General features: G+C 39.9%; 1 protein-coding gene across 35 annotated transcripts in view; it reads left to right on the top strand.

Moving 5' to 3' along the window:
• The window catches only part of FOXP1 (forkhead box P1), a 689,964-nt gene that overhangs the window by 524,769 nt on the left and 144,780 nt on the right, over positions 1–20,415 (top strand). The window contains exon 1 of one of the 35 annotated variants that reach the window (XM_078385138.1): positions 7,789–20,413. The exons of 33 other annotated variants lie outside the window; for them this stretch is intronic. The gene's annotated coding sequence lies outside the window, so the exon portion shown is untranslated. Of the gene's footprint in view, positions 1–7,788; positions 20,414–20,415 lie in introns of those variants that run through there. One more of the 35 variants, XM_020791068.3, reaches the window with a different exon arrangement.

Here is a 20,415-nt window from a genome sequence, read left to right as displayed (position 1 = left end):
TTTCTAAGAATTCTCAGAATATAACTTTTAGCAATCCTTTCTAAACATCACTGTTTTAAAAAAAATATTACTTAGGATGCAAAGATCAAGACTTTAGGACTTGTCATAAATATCACCAATTTTTACATTAAAACTCCTTTTATTTATATATAAAAAACCCAGCCCTTGCTTGTGTTCTCCCTTGCCTTTTTTTTTTGTAAAGAAAAAATGCATTAGAAGATTAAATGGTGTTTCTATCTCCCATGTATTTTTTTCCCTTTTGTAAATCAATAAATTTGTATTGTTAGCGCAGCCACATGAACCAGATTGTTCAACATTGTTACATAGATGAAACTTTCCCCTTGAGGTACCAAAAGATATATGTGTAAAGCAGGTGTTTTCGTTTGTTTAATTGGAGAGTTCAGACAGTATTACGGGCAAATGAATTACGAATGTTCAGTAATTCATAGAAAGCGACAGTCATTTTACTTAGATGTTTGTCTTCCAAGCTGAATATATAAATATAGCAGGTTGTCAAAGATCTTTAAAAGATTTTAAACAAGTCAGGGTAACATTATTAGTTTTCTTCATCTCCCAATTTAGCTGTAGATGCGGCACACCCATATCTCATCTCCTGAGCATCAGTTGGTAACTTTTGTATATTTAAATAGTATCCTGTTTTGACAAACTGCTAAACCACAAGCCTCAAAAAGAAACACACGAAGCTTGTGTCAATACATGCTGGTATCTATCAACAGGAAACATTAGGCATTGTCAGATCTGGTGCACTAATGAGGAATGCTTGCCTTACTGGCGCAACGTGGAACATTTTTCAGAACAGTTTCTGTACATCTCAGGCGCTGTGTGTTACATAAGGGGGTTGCTTCACAAAAAAAATGATTTTGTTTCTTCTACTTCTGCCCATCATTACAGTGTTTTTGTGCATCTCTGTAACCACATTTCAACAGCTAAAACTGCCATTCCCCACAGAGGCAGTGTAAAACAAGAACTGCCTCCAGCCATACTATCACCTCGGGCTGTTCGCTCCTCAGATCTCAGTAGAGCTAAGCAGTGTTGGTCACTCTCCAGCTGAAGCCTAGGGCACTGCGGGAAGTTGCACTGTTAGTTCAATTCTCACCGCCGTTCTCTATCAGAGATTTCTGAAAAGAGAGGCCGAGGGTCAAGCTGGAAGTTCCTCTGCAGTTCAAGGGGATGGCTTTCAAATGAGAAGCAAAGAGTAGGTCAGAGCCACTGTTCTATAACCATGTTGGTGGTGGGGGAGGTGTTTTATAGGCCTGGTATCGATTACGGACCTACACTTTAAATAAGCCTTTGGGCCTCAGTTTTGGATGGTAGTGTTGCGGAGTATTAAACAAATATCAATATTTGCCTTCTGGCAGGCTGTATTTAAGAGACATTCAATTCTGCATCTAGACCAGAATGCTAGGTATGATAAGCTGTCAGCTAAATGCATATGCCTTCTTCTGTTGCAATTTTTTGAATGCACCACTGTAAGGATAACAGATCTACCACACTTCTACCAGCTCCTTAAATTTTTTTCACTGCAAAAAAAATCCACTGATTTCCTTGTAATAAAGCAGGGTTTTTCCCCAGATGTAGGTGGACAAGTATTAAAATACAGTTGCCAAATGATTTTACTCTGTTCGCTGAGGAATATGTCATATATTAGGAAATAATCTCCATGGATTCTTTGAATAAGAAATGTGGGTGTGCTTGATATTTTCATTTGCATGTTGGGCTGAAGAGTACAAAAATAATATTGATCATAAAATAGAGTTGTTTCTGGATCCAAATAGGAATTAAGTGGGTAAGAGGTGCAATATCATAAAACATTAGAATCTAGCTCAGGAATAGACTGTGGCAGAGAATCTGGGAAGAATTCTGCCAAATTTCAAGGCTGTATTGGTCTGGAAAAGGATTGAGAAATGGAAGAATGAAAAGTGGATCTTTGTGGAACTGTTCCTTCTTAAATCAGCTGCAGTGTTTTGGACTATTCCATTTGTACTTCCTGTACTGGTCCATAACGTGCTATTTGTATCAGGAGGAATTAACCTTCTTAAATGGAGAAATACCACTCCTACACACATCCAGGAGTAGTATGCCCCCTGCATGTTTTTAAGAGGGCATTGAGGAGATCCAGGAGGGGCCCGGGGCCACAAAACCAGCTTTGGGAGCTATATGCAAACTGTAGCATATTTCACTCACTCCCCAGTCTAGTCAATGGCTAGACCACTAACTGTTAGCACCATACACTGAATCCATTATCCCTGAAGTCAAAATACACAGGAAGTTGGCACCTGGGATTTCTAAAGTTTTGATAGAGTGGGCCTTCTGAAATTGCTTGGTGCCTTGACTTATCAAGAGGCCTTGCTTTGGTTCTTTCCCCCCCAGAAATATGGCAACATTAGATTCTGTAGTGTCTTTCCAATTTATTTTAACTTACTTGGTGGGTGAGTGAAATCTGTAAATGTTGAGTCATTGTGAGGGTAGTTTGTTTCCCCTGCGCATGATCTGGCTAGCATACATGCTTGTCCTTTGAGCTTCTTGTTTCCTTGTAAGCATATATTCATCTGTGGTTGCATGCAGCTTCCTTCCAGGCCTTTACTGGGATTTCAAGCTGCATACTTCTATTCCCCAACCAGCTTGTATTTTGCATGAAGATGGTGATTCTGTGAAATAGGCTGGTAAGCACGGCATAGTAAAATAATAAATTGACCAGTAAAAAGAAATCAGTAAATGAAGGGAATAGCTGTTAACATGCCAGGCCAAGATATATAATTATACCCTAGGACTTATCTAAACGATTACAAGTTAAAGATATAAAATTATTAAAAGGGAATTGGGGGAGCAATAGGAAAGATAGCTTGAGAGCAAGTTTCACACTATATTTTTTATTTATATACCTTAAGCCACAAAGTGCTCTCCAGTAAATTTAATTATTTTTATTATTACAGCTGCTTGCTTCTTTCTGGTAATGAGGGATTTAGATTGTCCTACATAAAATGTGTGTATCTGAACAGCCCGCCCACCCTCCAGGAGTACTGAACTGAAGGTTTCACTTTTCTATTTCTTATTTGGCTTTGCTTACTTGCTGTGCTGTTTGGATGGTTTTAATGCATGATTCTGCCCAGCTATGTTTTTCGTTTCATTGGTGGCAGACTCGAAATCTGAAAATGGGGAAAAAAATATTCCATGTTCTCTTCAATGTAGGCCTCTTTTCAGGGATACTGAAGGATACTGACGTTCATGAGATTCCTTTCGTCCAGCTGGGATCAAGGCAAAGAGCTCTTTTCCCTTCTTCCTTTAGTTTGTACAAAATACTTTTTCCTAGTGTTCATTCCCTTTGAGAAAGAAAGCACAAAGACACCGGGAGAGGGAGAAGAAAGGCGGCAGGACTGACTGATGATTAAGAAAATTGCAAACAAGTCATATAGTGCTTCAGATTCTTAAATAAAACAGCACTCACCCTAGTTCAGCATGATTCACTCAGTGGCATGAACTGTATAACTGGGTGAAATAAATGCATTTTTGTGTGTGCACCAAACTTCATTCTTGCCACGGTGAGAATTGAGACTGCCAGGAAATGCTTACCACCCTCACCATTGAGCAGAAGAATGTTGCAATTCTTACAGTAGTTAAAGCAGTTATTCTGAGGATCACTCTGGAGTAAGAGAATTTAGAATTGATCTGGGTGATAAATGCATCATATTATGATCCTAGAGGGCCTTGGTCCTCATTGCCACCCTGAAAAACACATTTTAAAAACAGTACATGGGGATTTAGCTATTGTGACACCCATTAACTTTTACAAGACTATAGAAATCTCAAGGCACTCCTTTGAAAATTCTTCCTTTTACACGTGCCACGAGTAACTCCATTACAGTACAGCATCTGTATTTGCCCTTACTTTAACCTCGTCAGTTTATATCACAAAGTGTTTATTTACAAAACCAAACTAATTTTCTTTCATTCGAGATACTTAGTTGTTCTCTTCTTTTTTTCTTTTTTGCAATTATAAATTTGCATACACACACACACAACTGTATATTTTTTAAATGCTGGAGGTGAATCTGAACTGCAAGTCAGCTAAAAATACACTGTATCACAAAACCTTAGGGGCCACTGAAACGAGAACAGTGTCCCATTACTGCTAAGAAGGTGTTTTATTGAAAATATGCCAACATACATTCCCAGGAGAGTGAGAAAAGACGGCAAGATGCCCAGCAGTTAAACAGGTTGTTCTTCTAGACAAGCTAATATATATAGTTTGGCACTTTCATGCTGTGTGCAGGAGACCCATATAGTAGACTAATGTACACTTTTGCATTAAAAGCCTCATATTTCCCTAGATAATTTCTTTATCTATTTCTACTTAATGTGGCCACCATTTATACCTTTCACTTATTTGTTAATTACACAAAGCATTCTTGTTTCTGCTCACATGTTAGATGAGGCAGCTTAGTAAGCCTAAGTAAAGTGCCCAGTAGATGGCACTGTTTATCAAAATGCTTTCCTCCTCCTTCATGGATTGCTGCCTTGTCGTGGCGAAGGGGCTTGAGTAACTCAGAGAAACTATGGGCTATGCCGTGCAGGGACACCCAAGACGGACAGGACATAGTGGAGAGTTCCGACTAAACGCAATCCACCTGGAGTAGGAAATGGCAAGCCACTCCAGTATCTTTGCCAAGAACGCCCCATGATCAGAAACAAAAGGCTAAAAGATATGACGCTGGAAGATGGGCCCCTCAGGTCGGAAGGCGTCCAACATGCTACTGAGGAAGAGTGGAGGACAAGTACAAGTAGCTCCAGAGCTAATGAAGTGGTTGGGCCAAAGCCGAAAGGACGCTCAGCTGTGGACGTGCCTGGAAGTGAAAGGAAAATCCAATGCTGCAAAGAAAAATACTGCATAGGAACCTGGAATGTAAGATCTATGAACGTTGGGAAGCTGGAGGTGGTCAAACAGGAGATGGCAAGAATAAACATCGACATCCTGGGCATCAGTGAACTAAAATGGACAGGAATGGGCGAATTCAGCTCAGATGATTATCATATCTACTATTGTGGGCAAGAATCCCGTAGAAGGAATGGAGTAGCCCTCATAGTCAACAAAAGAGTGGGAAAAGCTGTAATGGGATACAATCTCAAAAATGATAGAATGATGTCAATACGAATCCAAGGCAGACCATTCAACATCACAATAATCCAAGTTTATGCACCAACCAGCATTGCTGAGGAGACTGAAACTGAACAATTCTATGAAGATTTACAACACCTTCTAGAACTGACACCAAAGAAAGATGTTCTTCTCATTCTAGGGGACTGGAATGCTAAAGTAGGGAGCCAAGAGATAAAAGGAACAACAGGGAAGTTTGGCCTTGGAGTTCAGAACGAAGCAGGACAAAGGCTAATAGAGTTTTGTCAAGAGAATAAGCTGGTCATCACAAACACTCTTTTCCAACAACACAAGAGGCGACTCTATACATGGAAATCACCAGATGGGCAATATCGAAATCAGATTGATTATATTCTCTGCAGCCAAAGATGGAGAAGCTCTATACAGTCAGCAAAAACAAGACCTGGAGCTGACTGCGGTTCTGATCATCAGCTTCTCATAGCAAAATTCAAGCTTAGACTGAAGAGATTAGGAAAAACCACTGGGCCACTCAGGTATAATCTAAACCAAATCCCTTATGAATACACAGTGGAAGTAAAGAACAGATTTAAGGAACTAGATTTGGTGGACAGAGTGCCTGAAGAACTTTGGATAGAGGCTCGTAACATTGTCCAGGAGGCAGCAACAAAAACCATCCCAAAGAAAAGGAAATGCAAGAAAGCAAAGTGGCTGTCCAACGAGGCCTTAGAAATAGCAGAGAGGAGAAGGGAAGCAAAATGCAAGGGAGATAGGGAAAGTTACAGAAACTTGAATGCAGACTTCCAGAGAATAGCAAGGAGAGACAAGAGGGCCTTCTTAAATGAACAATGCAAAGAAATAGAGGAAGATAACAGAAAAGGAAAGACCAGAGATCTGTTCAGGAAAATTGGACATATTAGAGGAACATTTTGCGCAAAGATGAACATGATAAAAGACAAAAATGGGAGGGACCTAACAGAAGCAGAAGACGTCAAGAAGAGGTGGCAAGAATACACAGAGGAATTATATCAGAAAGATGTGGATATCTTGGACAACCCAGACAATGTAGTTGCTGACCTTGAGCCAGACATCCTGGAGAGCGAAGTCAAGTGGGCCTTAGAAAGCCTGGCTAACAACAAGGCCAGTGGAGGTGATGGCATTCCAGCTGAACTATTTAAAATCTTGAAAGATGATGCTGTTAAGGTGCTACATTCAATATGCCAGCAAGTTTGGAAAACTCAACAGTGGCCAGAGGATTGGAAAAGATCAGTCTACATCCCAATCCCAAAGAAAGGCAGTGCCAAAGAATGCTCCAACTACCGTACAATTGCACTCATTTCACACGCTAGCAAGGTTATGCTCAAAATCCTCCAAGGTAGGCTTCAGCAGTATGTGGACCGAGAACTCCCAGAAGTACAAGCTGGATTCCGAAGAGGCAGAGGAACTCGAGACCAAATTGCGAACTTGCGCTGGATTATGGAGAAAGCCAGAGAGCTCCAGAAAAATATCTACTTCTGCTTCATTGACTATGCGAAAGCCTTTGACTGTGTGGACCACAGCAAACTATGGCAAGTTCTTAAAGAAATGGGAGTGCCTGACCACTTTATCTGCCTCCTGAGAAACCTATATGTGGGACAGGAAGCAACAGTTAGAACTGGTCATGGAACAACTGAGTGGTTCAAAATTGGGAAAGGAGTACGGCAAGGCTGTATATTGTCCCCCAGCTTATTTAACTTATATGCAGAATACATCATGCGGAAGGCTGGACTGGAAGAAACCCAAGCCGGAATTAAGATTGCTGGAAGAAATATCAACAACCTCCGATATGCAGATGATACCACTCTGATGGCAGAAAGTGAGGAGGAATTAAAGAACCTTGTAATGAGGGTGAAAGAGGAGAGTGCAAAAAACGGTCTGAAACTCAACATCAAAAAAACTAAGATCATGGCCACTGGTCCCATCACCCCCTGGCAAATAGAAGGGGAAGATATGGAGGCAGTGTCAAATTTTATCTTCCTGGGCTCCATGATTACTTCAGATGGAGACAGCAGCCCTGAAATTAAAAGGCGCCTTCTTCTTGGGAGGAAAGCGATGACAAATCTTGACAGCATCTTGAAAAGCAGAGACATCACCTTGCCAACAAAAGTCCGAATAGTCAAAGCTATGGTTTTTCCTGTCGTGATGTATGGAAGTGAGAGCTGGACCATAAAGAAAGCAGACCGCCGAAGAATTGATGCCTTTGAATTGTGGTGCTGGAGGAGGCTCTTGAGAATCCCCTGGACTGCAAGGAGAACAAACCTATCAGTTCTAAAGGAAATCAACCCTGAATGCTCACTTGAAGGACAGATCCTGAAGCTGAGGCTCCAGTACTTTGGCCATCTCATGAGAAGAAAAGAGTCCTTGGAAAAAACCTTGATGTTAGGAAGGTGTGATGGCAAGAGGAGAAGGGGACGACCAAGGATGAGATGGCTGGACAGTGTCTGCGAAGCAACCAACATGAACCTGACACAACTCCGGGAGGCAGTAGAAGACAGGAGGGCCTGGCGTGCTCTGGTCCATGGGGTCACGAAGAGTCGGACACGACTAAACGACTAAACACACACACAGATGGCACTGTTTATCAAAATGCTTTCCTCCTTGTAAGGGCAGGGACCTTCCTTTTACACATGTACGCATGAAGAATTTGGCTAGTGGTAAGGTCTCAGTAACCAACCAGAATGCAGCCTTCAGTCTAAGAAGAGTACGTTTCTAGCTCACAGGACTGGGAATACATGCTCTGAAAAGGCACCGGGGGGGGGGGGGCTGATCTAGAAAGCAGCACCCCTGCTGATGATTGTGCACGTGACTGATAATTCAGAAGTTCAAAAGCTACTATGTAGAGAGAGGAGGAAGCACATGTACGTTTACGTGGAACGTTTTACTTGTTAACAGTGCTGACCCTGCTAATCCTTTTGTCTGTTGCTTGGACTAGTGTGAATTATCATCAACGTTCTCAAATGTAGCATGGGGGTTTCTAGTGTACTGATACATATGAAATAAAATATTCTGGGTGGGAAGATCTGAGCCACAGATCATTCTTTACAACAGGAGTGAGCAACTTGTGGTCCACCAGATACTATTGGAATACAGTTCCCACCCCCTGTATGACTGCATAGCCAATCGTGAGGGATGGTGAAATAACATCTGGTGGTTATGCTAACCCCCCTGCCTTGCAGCATTTGGCATTCCTGGAGGATAGCATTTCCAGTTCCCTGGTTCTAGCCCTACTTCTTTCATTTCCAGTTTGTTTTAGTTCACAATGGGGACAGCATAGCTGACTTAACTGAAGTTGGTAAAAGGAGTGCCCACCTTGCTGGGGGGCGGGCAATGTGTAGCCTGCATAATCAACTTGTAAACCGCCTAGAGAGTGCTTGAATCACTATGGGGCAGTACATAAGCAGCCCTTTTTTTGCTTATAATTATGGGTGGTATTGTCTTAGATAAATGGTTGGTAATTGTGCTCGTTACCATTTATTCCACCCAGGTGAAATACATACAATTTTTAAAGTTTTTAAGCTCGTTGCTTATTCTGCTCAAAGTGAGCATGAAGCATTGGATCAAGCCAAATGCAGAATTTCGGTTTTATTTTAATGACTTGAGTCACTAAGAGTTCAATTTTCAGTTCCCCAGTCCCATCCCATTCATAGTATGGTCATAATTCAAGCTTTATGGGGAAATGGTTTGCACATTGATTGGTAGAATGTGTTGTTGCATATGCACATGACACAATTATGTTTTAGCCACCCAGTCTTTAAAATGCATTCTTCAAAAAGCAACTGCAGTTTGGTGGATAAGATTCTGATTTGTGGGAACTACAAGCTGGAGCTCTTCCCTCTGCAAGAACTTACCAAATGCTAGTAGAGAGAGAGTACTGTCATAAGCACAGTCCTTTCTCTGAATGATGGTTAAAGTAATTCTGTCCTATTTGGCCAGATAGCTGTGAGGAATAGTGAGAGAATGATTAATTACTATTTGGTATATCAAGATTTTTTCAAAATGGTATAGGATTTCTTGCAGGCCTTTAAAAATAGGAACCTTAGAAAAATAATGTCTGGGACTGATATACCAGAGTGATCCACGGAAGTGCTTTAGTGAAGCCGCCTCTGGGGTTCGGGAATGGGTGTTCCCCACCTACCCCCCAAAAAAACCTAAAGAGGCGGATCAATAAACAATGTGTCCAGGGAATCTTAGAAAAGTGTGATCAGGGATAAATAAAAGAGAACACAGAGAGAAAGGGTCACAATGAGCTGAGGAATGCATAGTAAAAAGGGAAACTGAGAGTAGCTGTGGAAGACTGTGAGGACAACACAGGTAAAAGGGGGTCATGAGCCTGTGTTACCAGCCCCACTTCTCATAATTTGTAGTTGCTCCCATATTCCACTGCCCTGCAATTAATATGGGTGTCTATAGTGGTGAAGTCCAAGTGATCCAGATACAGCAAATTGAGATACAGGATTATCCCCCAGAATTTGTGCTAAGAAGTGGATGGGTCCTGTTATGCTTAACCCAAACTTGAGCCAGATAAGTGCTCCTTAGATGAATGATACAAAGTGGCATGTCACGAAATCCAAAGGCACTACATCCAGTGACTCCAACTAACCCAGATCCTTCTAGTACTTCAGGAGAAGATACTCAGTGCCCATTTGCCTCACAGGATCTCAAGAGAGAAGTGAACACAGTCTCTGACTCTCCTGAACCAACTAGTTTTCCTGCAGCCAGAGAGGGAGGTTAGCTTAATTCTCAGCCCAGGAAATGCTGGCATCAAAAACTGAAGACAGGCTGCTATCGATGAAATGTACACTTTCAGGCCCAGAAGTGTCAGGCTTTTTGTGAGTAAGAGGTGTTTCAAGAATAAAAGCCTGAAGGTTGAGCTTTTAGCTAGACTTAAATGGGATCTTGGAGATGAGGCTTTGTAAATCAGTTCATTGCTACAGCAACACAGCATCTGCCTTGTGCAAACCCTCAACTTCTTCCTGTTGTTGGGTTTTTTTTTAAAAAATTATTATTGACCTCCCTTTTCCTTAGTGGCTGACTGTTTAAGAAGTTTTTGTTTAATATCATTGTTTGTGCCTTGTTGATTTTAATATATTTTTAATATGATTTTTATCTACTATTTTAATATTCTATTTGTTTAATTCTTTTGTAATATTGTAATAATTTATTGTTTCTGTCTTTTAGTATAGCATCTGTTTTAATCATGTAAGGCGCCTTGGATCTTTTTTAGAAGAAAGGCAGGATATAAATACTTTTAAACAAACAAACAAATAAATAAATAAATAAATAAATAAATAGATGATGTTGTAACCATGTGCTTCACTTTGAGAGGGGGTTCGCAATAAATCAGATAGGATCAACCTTAAAGAAAATTTAAGGGTATGGTGTATCGCTAGAATGACAGTAATTTTGTCAGAAATAAAAGTGTGTAGATTATCATAACAACCCTGTGGGAAAAAGGATGTGCTACTGAAATTTCAAATGCTATACAGTATAGCCTTGTGAGATAGGAGAGGCACTGCAACCTGATGAAGTTGCACTCATAGCACGGCATAGTTCATACAGGTCATTGTAATGACTAATGCCAGCACCGATAGTAATGTCATCATAAGAATTAAGCTCATCCTTCTGTATGATAAAAAAAATGCCACAAAGTTAAAACATAACTGACTTCATTCAGTTCAAGCATTCATGAAGCAATTTTTTCCCTGCAGGAGATTGCTGGATCAGAACCTTTAGGTATTAAAAAATGAATCAATAACATTTTTCTTTCTTGAGGAAAGAAAACTTATAATCTGGCAGACAACAAGAAAGCAGTTAATTAAGATCACTCATAAACAAAAGATAAGTGATGTTCCAATCGTTATTTATAAAGAGACGTCAAGTGCAATTTTATATATGTATGTATATATGTGTATATATGTGTGTGTGTGTGTGTGTGTGTGTGTGTGTGTGTGTGTGTGTGTGTGTGTGTGTGTGTGTGTGTATAAAACAGTGTGTGTTTGATTCATTATTAGTAACAATATGCTTTGAGAAAAACAATCATTTTTCTGAAGCTTCTTCCAAAGCTCTTGTACTATCATCTTCATCACTCACCTGACTGTTGACACTTCCTACTGTGCATGTATAAATTAACTAGTAACACTGCCATTATGAAAATGTTTCATTAAATTAAAAGAAGCGTAAACCAATGTGCAGTACCAAGAAACATTTCTGCCACCTTTAAATCAAATATGCACTATATATAAATAACAACAACCCATCACACTTATTTTAATGACAGCTTCATCATAATGTGGACACAAATAAAATTAATATGAAGTTAACTGCTTCAGTGCCCCTTGGATATAATACCGACATGTCAATTATAACTACAGAAGCCAAGCAAATAGGTGGCAAGGGGATTCTTGTATTACAGCTATCCATTTGGCTTCTCTTTTGGATGAATAAAGGGTAGAATTCTTCAGGGGATTTGTTATGATTTGTTCCTTCAGAAATGAAATCCCTTGATAAAAGAAGGCACCAATCAATAAAAAATACCCACATGCCTGCAAATATATTCTGCCATCCTCAATTACTGATAGGATAAAAGTATATTTCTGTAAATAGATTTGTACAGATACTGCAGTTTCCTGTACCATTGTCATCTACTGTGTTGTCTTAATGATTTGACATCACCCTTTGCATCCTTCATGGACCATAGATCCTCAGTTATGCTAAACCTTTTGCAAATAAAATACTCAGTCTTGCTCTTATATCCCTTCCTTGCCTTTTGATGCTGTTATCTTCTGGATCTATGGCTGAAGTCTCAGTTTTGGATTAGGCAAGATGGTTTGTAGCCCTGGATTACATTAGCAGGTGCCAAAGGGCAACTGTTGTCTTCACATTTAAAATATCCTTCACTGAAGGAAAAGTAGGCTTTGTTTGGAATCTTGTGTGCCCAATCATTGATATGTCTCACTCTCAGTTTTACTTTTATGTCTGGAAAAGATGTAGCATCACTGTAAATATTCCCAATGGAGTAAAAGAGCAGTCCCAAAGGACGCCTATCTTCCCTACCTACCCAGCTGGCCTACAATGAAAGACATGATTCCAGGTTTCTTAGTAGCCAGTCATAAGACATCATGAGCAGTAAGTAGCCCCCAGTCAAGGAACGCAGAGCCCATGTATCAGCATGCACAATATCTCAACTTGTGTCTTGTTGCTGTCATGTATGAAGAACTAGTATTCTTTGATGACAGCCTCCTTTCTCAGGAATGTATCAGTAGACTGCATCGAGTCCATCAGAAGTCCAACAGTCAAGGAAACTAAAAGGAAACGAAGCACTTCTTTCTTCTCAGAACCTCGTGGCGCAGTGGTTAAACTGCTGTACTGCAGCCAAAACTGTGCTCACAACCTGGGGCTCAATCCTAGGTAGCTCAAGGTTGACTCAGCCTTCTATCCTTCCAAGGTTGGTAAAATGAGTACCCAGCTTGCTTGGGGGGGGGGATGTGTAGCCTGCATAACTAACTTGTAAATGACCCAGAGAGTGCTTGAAGCACTAGGGGGCAGTATATAAGCAGTACGCTTTCCTTTTTTGCTTTGCTTTAGAACCCCTTCTTGAGATAGCAGACACAAATGCTCAGAGCTGAATATCTAGAACTACATGTACAAGGCACTCACATAGGTAAACGAGGACCAGAAATCAATGGATAGGGACAACTCAATCTCATGTCTATATTCATGAGAGGACTGGAAAGTCAGGATAGAAGTTGAGCCACACAAAATATAGAGTGGAAGGTAGACAGGGATGACAATAATAAAAGACACTGGGACTTATTCTTAGAAAATGGAGAAATTATGGCTCGGTGAAGCGGAGAGGCCTGGTCAAAATGAGAGGCATCATGGAGCTTGAAGAGATCAAACAGTTGCTTGGGTAAGACTATTTTACTTTGTGCCAGTCATCTGTTTGGCTGTCACACTGCATCCCCAGTCATAGGTGTGTCACCTTCTTACCAGTCTTTCCATCTTGAACCCCACCCCCAAGATAAAAAGGAATCAAACTGAGAACTTCTAGTATGTTAAACTTTTGCTTTTTCCAATGAGCTGTGCTTCACAGCATATCTCCTCAATATTGGATTATGCGACTGGATGATCTGAGTCTGAACTGAATGTGTACAAAAGGGAGAGGAATGTCTAAGGGTTATACCCTAGGAAAAAAAATTTTAAGCGGCTGTACTAGAGGTCTTTTCTCTCTGTTCTGTGTGTTTTTAAAGTATTGTTCTGTTGAGTAGAAGATCTGGAGTCTAGTCCCACAGCCCCTTTTTCAATCTGAAATTATTGTTGGGTGAAATGATACTGTCAAGCTGCTGTTGCTGTTTTCTAATTCACCAGCCATGGAAAACATTGACATTGGAGAGTAATCAGTGTACAGTGTAGGAGATGATTGGTGGTAGTGGGGCTGCTAAGATTTCTGGAGAGGTGTCAGCTTTTCTGTTAGCTTTGGAAAGTGTCAGGAAACTTCAGTGGGTCCAAAATGTGGCAGCCAGATTGTTGACTGAAGCTGATTACAGGAATCACTTAACGCCCCTGTTACAGCAGCTCCACAGGCTGCCAATCCATTTCCAGGCAAAATTCAAAGTGCTGGCTTTAACCTATAAAGCCTTAAAGGGCTTGGGTCCAAGCTATCTTAATGACTATGTTTCCCATTATGAGCCTGATTGGATATTAAGATAATCAGGAGAGGCCTTTCACAAGTGTCTTTCATGGGGACATGGGAGAGAGTCTTCTCCATTGCTGCTCCCAGACTTTGGACCCCATCCCACATGAGGCCAGACTGGCCCCATCTTCCTTTCATGCAGCCATCTCTTTTGGCTTCATGAGTGGAATTTTTAAATGAATTGTTATGCCTTACTGCTTTGAATGTATTTTGTTATGCCTCCTTACTCCTTTAAATGGGTTTTTAGTATTGCTTTTGTTTATCATTTCTCAGAGTGGTATTTGTTTGATCCATTTCATATATGTAGACCTTTTTTAAAAAAGCTTTAAATGTTGTAATTTTAATTATGTAAGTTGCCTTGGGTTTGACAGGGTAAAATATTTTAAATAAATAAATTAGCTTTTATTTCTGCTTAGGTGATGTCTACTTGCCATAGCCAGAGTATTGCACTGTAAATTGTTTGTCATGATGAAACAAAAGTTTCAGTAGAATAACTTTGGTTTTGCAAAATGCAAATGTGTATCACTGCTTCTTGCTACAAAAATAGACTGAGCAGAAAAAGAAAATATAAACGATTTAGAGATCAATTCACAGTATCGTTATTTCATATGATTACTTTCTGCTGTGAAGAATATTCCCTGTTAATATGACGAAAAAGCACTATGTGAGTCTGGGTTATTTTTCTTTTCATTGTCTAAATTATTTCTGAGTGGCTTATGTAGCTGCAAGTTTCTGTTTAATTCCTACCTGAATTGTGGATTATCAAAACATCTAGAATGTTTGCAATTGGATTCATAAAGATTCTTTGCCTTGTAAAATTACTATTGAAGTTACACATCACTCATGAAAACTTATAATTGTGTCTATGCATTTCATATATACTTCATGCATGTATATGTGTCATCTTCCACATGCCATTTATACTTCAATTTTTTTTGTGAATTCTGGTTTAAGATTTTGGCAGAGAGCAAGTAGAAAGACTGCTTTCAAACCACTCATTATTTCTTGAGGCTAAAGCTTTCAAACATTACATGACAAGAGTGTTTCTTATAACAATTGAAGATCATGTGACATCTAGAAATAATTATTAAAAGTTTGTTATTGTGACTTTGAAACCAGATCTGCATCAGATACAGAGAAAAATGTAGCAAGTAGGGCTCATGTAACTACTAGATGTACTGCCTTGGTGAATTCTGATTATGTTGAGGCATAATCAAGAAGCAGAAATTGTTTTGAAGACAGTTGGCAATAAAACATGGACTACTTGAGGCCGAGGCTGTGTCACATTATGAATACTCACCTGATCTGGTTTAGAGAATGTTAATTTCACACTCTATTGGGATAAACCTGTAAATAGCACTGACAAAACAGTGGGATATAATAATGCAAGCAATAAAAATAGATAGCAGCAGTTCTTCTTACACATAACATGGCAAGAACAGAAACTGAACGGAAATCAGCTCTGCAATAGAAAAAGGAAGAATATGAGGACTCACCAGAATGTAAATACCATTCCTCTCCTCTTTTTTTTTTTTTTTTTTTTTTGGAAGAGAAGCTTGAAATTAGTAGATATTCCCATTTACTTTCCCCCCCTCCAATGTGGAGTCTTGTGGGCTTTGGACATCTCAGGGGCATAAGAGGGAACATGCCCAACATAGTCAGTCTATCAGGTACTGTATTCTTGTCACAGAGAAAAGGCAGTTGCCCATGGAAAGCCAGAAATAGGATATTAGTAACACATACACACACCTGCTTACATTCCCCAGAAACTGATATATAGAAACATCATCCTTTGGAATTGCATATTCCTCATTACTAATTACCCACCAACAGTTCAAAAGCATGCAAATGTGAATAGATAAATGGGGACCACCTCGGTGGGAAGGTAACGTCATTCCGTGTCTAAGTCACACTGGCCGTGTGACCACGGAAGATTGTCTTCAGACAAAACGCTGGCTCTATGGCTTGGAAACGGGGATGAGCACCACCCCCTAGAGTCGAACACGACTGGACAACAATTGTCAAGGGGAATCTTTACCATTACCAATAGCCATTGACATTCTTATGTGAAATAATTCTGTGCCTTTCAAAGCTAAGTTCGCAAACTCCACACATTTAGTTATGTGTTGTAGGAATTACTTCATGTTATTCAGATTACAGCTTTTGCTGATGACTTTTGGGTTCTAGTATTATGAGGAAAAAAGTAAACCTTCTCCCTGGCTACGTCTCTCCACACTATCACTGAGTCTGTCCACCTTCATAATGTCTCCTCTTACTCATCATTTGCTAAGCTAAACACCTTTATGTGTTGAAACTGTTCCTCTCAGGGGAATTGCTTCTGCCCTTTAATCATTTTGTTTGCACCAAAATGAGGTGATCACGTATCACCTGAACCTTTCTTGAGCATCTTTGGGCAAAATCAAAACAAGTAATTTATCATTATTACCATGCAATGCGCTGTTTTTGTTGGTAGCTAGCGAGCTACATATAGATTAATTGCAAGGAGTAATGTAATGACTGCTAGCTTTTGTTCATCATCTTCAGTATCTGGTGCACAGTGCCTGAGAATCCCATTTTCATTTGCTGTAGTTAGTAACCATGATCCTTTTTTTAAAAAAAAAAACCCTAGTTCCTGTGTGTTTTAAAGGCCCCACGTTGTATCACACTCAGCATTTGGTCACTAAAGTTCACTGACAAACTTTTAAAGCTATGAGTCTATGAACAGATGAGAACGAACAAGACAAAATAATCTGTTGATGGCTGGAGAAGACACACGGTGTCTTGTCTGCATCATGTTTCAATTTCTGCACTAAATTCTTTTTGGTCTCCAGCATGATCATGACCTGGTTGACAAGAGAAAGGTGTCCATCCTGGACCAGGTAGATATGATGGAGAAACATGGCTGTTCATTTAAGAGAGGATTAAAGTAGCAAAAATTAGTACTAGTAAATCTGTCCTGAAGAAGAAAACAACTGTTCATGCTACTCAAATGGCAATATTTAACCATGGCTTTATCTTTGTTTCTTTCTCCGTATGGCTACACTGTAATATGTATACATACTGTAATATGTATTCTATGAAGTGTGTGTACATTCCCATATGTGCAGATTGGACATGCTGAGAATTGAAAGATCTCCCGGAAAACATGGAGAGCTACCTACCAACTAGGAATTTTACCTCTCTTTGATTTATAGGCTGCTCCATTGCAAAAGCTGGGAAAGATAACAATGTAATAACCAGACAGACAATTAGAACTATTGACCACCAGGAGTCTCAAGCCCATCTTTTAAAAAAAGCAGCAACCCGGAAGTAAATAAGTCATAGCCCCATTTCTGAAAGAAGTTTCCCCCATTTTCAGGCTTACATTCTTCACAGTGGTGCTGTGAAGTCCTGACTGTGCCTTTCAGCTATGGGCAGCTTGAGAACTGGGATGGGGGGGGGGGGGCTCCTCACTTAAAGACAGCAGGGGATATGCCCTATCTGAGTCACAAATGGTCAGTGGTGTACATGAAATGTTTCATATACAACTTTAGTTTTTTTGTATGCATCATTTTATCTTAGCAACAACACTTTGAGGGTAGACTTGATCCATTCTCATCCTGGGATGACAACGGGGGAGGAAAGAGAAATTGACATACTTTAGCATGTTCCTGAAATCAGTATTATTTGTTTACCATAGGGTTGCCAGAGCAGCAGCATCCTATTAGCTGAGGTTTCTGGGCCAAAATCTAGAGCAGGGAACAGGTCCTTATAATATCATGGGCCAGAACATGTAAAGATTGGGTGCGGTGATAGAATTTTTTTGTTGTTTTGGGTTTTTCGGGCTCTTTGACCGAGTTCTGAAGGTTCAGAACATGGCCAAAGAGCCCGAAAAACCCACAACAACCATTAGATCCCAGCCGTGAAAGCCTTCGCAAATACATAGAATTGTTTCTCTGCCAACGGATTGTGAAGATGAGCTCATGGGTAGTCTGGGGAAAAGCCCCCCGAGTCTAATTAGGCAATATGGTACTCAAGAACAGGCAGCAAAATGCAGCTAGCAGATGCAGAGTTTGCTACTGTTCCTTTTGACTGTTGGGGCTTTTTGGAGAAGTTGGTCTCAACCATGGGGAGATTTGCTATTCCAAGCCCTCTTTTACTGCTGCCAAGGCTTGTGCAACAAGAAGCTCATGCGTTGTGATTCTACACAGCTTGCTGTGCTGAGGTGCATGTAACTACCAACTTTGTTACCAGTGTCTTCTCCTCACTCCTGGCTATTTGGCATACAAATATTACACAAGTATAACAAATATACAAACACTTTGCTATGTTAGAGGGGGTCCTGATGTTATTTGGGAATTGATAGTGATTAGTGCCAAAGCTTGAAAGCTAAATCACAGAGAATTTGATCCCCCCCCCCCAGTGTTTTCCACCCTGACATTTATTTCCCCATCTGGAGAAGCATGGTGGTTCCCTGAAATTTCAGCTTGTGCCCTGAGACCTGGCAATCCTAAATCCATCACATTTAAACTTTCTGAAATTTGGTCTATTCTCTCTATCAATAACATGTATCTATTACATTAAGCTGTGCTGAGGATGAAAAGATAAAAGGCTGCAAAGCATCTTGCAATGGAGAATACTATATAAACAGTATTTTAAAATGCAGGCACCTTGATTGTTTTCCACAAGGCAGTTTGTTATGTGATCATGACTGTAAGAAACAGCTTATACAGAAGGGTAGAAAGGAGACATTTTGCACATGGGAAAAGCCTTAACTTAATAGCCTTCGTCTTTCTCCTTCCCTCTCCATGCTAATACTTATAGGCACTCAAACACCTGCAGTCTCTTAGGATATAAAATAACCAGATATTGCTGGTCCCCCCTATTGTTCTTCTGTATTTTCTTTGTTTAAATCATACCTGTAGTTTACAAAGTAGCTTATGTGATACTTACAATACTGTATACAGTCAGATCTCATGGTCTTGATATGCAGACCTGTTCTTTTATGTGTGCCCACTGATGTAAGAATTAGGTTTGCCACGTCAGCAGCATCCCATTTCCTGAGATCTGAGGGCGAATTTAAAGGCCACACTGAATTCCAGCTGCAGCTCTAGGACATGCAAGATATTGAAAATACAACAGTGCCTCTGAGCATGTGTAAACGGCATGTGCTATCTCCATGAAAATGGTCTTTAAAATATAAGGTTGCTGAGTTGGCTACAGTCAGTTCCCTGAGATTTCAGCTCCAAAGCCTGATACATGGAGAATGTAAAATTTAATTTTTAGGGCCAAAACAGAGATCTGGCAACCCTAAAAAGAACCATGGTTTGGAATTTTTGTTTGTTTGTTTTCCTTGTTTTGTTTTTTCCATTCATAGAGATTTCTTTTGGCACATTTAGAGTCTTGGACAAGATACCTATAATTTTTTGTTAAGTATTCATAAGGTGCTTGGGGGGGGGGGTTCAACTATTTAGTGAGCCAAACAAAATGTTCCATAAATTCCTAATTGAAGAAAAAAACACTTCAAGCAATGGGAAGCAATCCATATCAATTCAAACTGAATCGCTGATCACACGTTCTCAGTGACCTGGAGCCTTGGCTGTATTTGATCCACCTCTTACCAGTAATGTAACTGGGTTTTGCAAGTAAAGTATAGTTGTGACAGCTAACGGAATAACAAAATTTTCCTTTTTAAATTAGATTATTATGAAATAACCAATGTAGTTGCATACTGTACAGTTTCTTTAAAAAATGTCAAAGTCAAACTGGTCCTTCTTTGTAAATTGTAGCAATCTAAAGTTTGATTGTAATTCCATGAGTGCAGATAGGTTTAAGCTACAGACTCCACAGGCTCTTTAAAAGGCAGAAAATGAACCCTAGTATTTTGTTCTATATGGCAAAAGCATATTTGATGTCTTGGGTGAACTATATTAATTATACAAAATTATGAAATATACTGTTCCAAATGTCCCAGTACTGCTACTGAGTTCAGAAGCACTTGTTTTGGCAGCTTTAACATCAGGCTGAGAAAACTCCTTATTTAGGAAACACTTATCTGAGGGGTGTAATAGATTCATCTGTGCTGAGATACATTTTAACATTTTATCATTTCCCAACTTATGATTCATTTCCTTTTGCTTTGTTTAGAAGGGGTGGGTGATAGTTCTCTGCTTAGGCCAGGCACACTGATAATTCTGCAAATGCCTGTTGGGTAGAGAACTCTCTCTCTCTCTCTCTCTCTCTCTCTCTGTGTGTGTGTGTGTGTGTGTGTGTGTGTGTGAGAGAGAGGGAGAGAGAGAGAAAGATGCTGTCATGCGTTATCTCTGCCTGGCAAAAATGCTCAAACTTTGTTGAAATAATCATTTTGCATAAGATGGTGTAAAAGTTACATCTTCAACCTTAAAAGCTGTTTTCCAGTGCAAGAGGGGAAAAAAAAAACACCACACCATCCTCCTCACTACCTAATTATCTCATTTTGGCCTATCCAGTTGAAGCTGATGGTTATGAAACCTTGTGAGAGATGCTGTTCTCTAGTGTCATGTAGTCTCTGAAGAACAGATTGCTCTGTAAAGGT

This window comes from Pogona vitticeps, chromosome 2, assembly GCF_051106095.1.
Source record: "Pogona vitticeps strain Pit_001003342236 chromosome 2, PviZW2.1, whole genome shotgun sequence".
Classification (NCBI taxonomy): domain Eukaryota; kingdom Metazoa; phylum Chordata; class Lepidosauria; order Squamata; family Agamidae; genus Pogona; species Pogona vitticeps.
The sequence above is the reverse complement of the archived record's forward strand: the minus strand, read 5'-3'. Positions and strand labels throughout refer to the sequence as shown.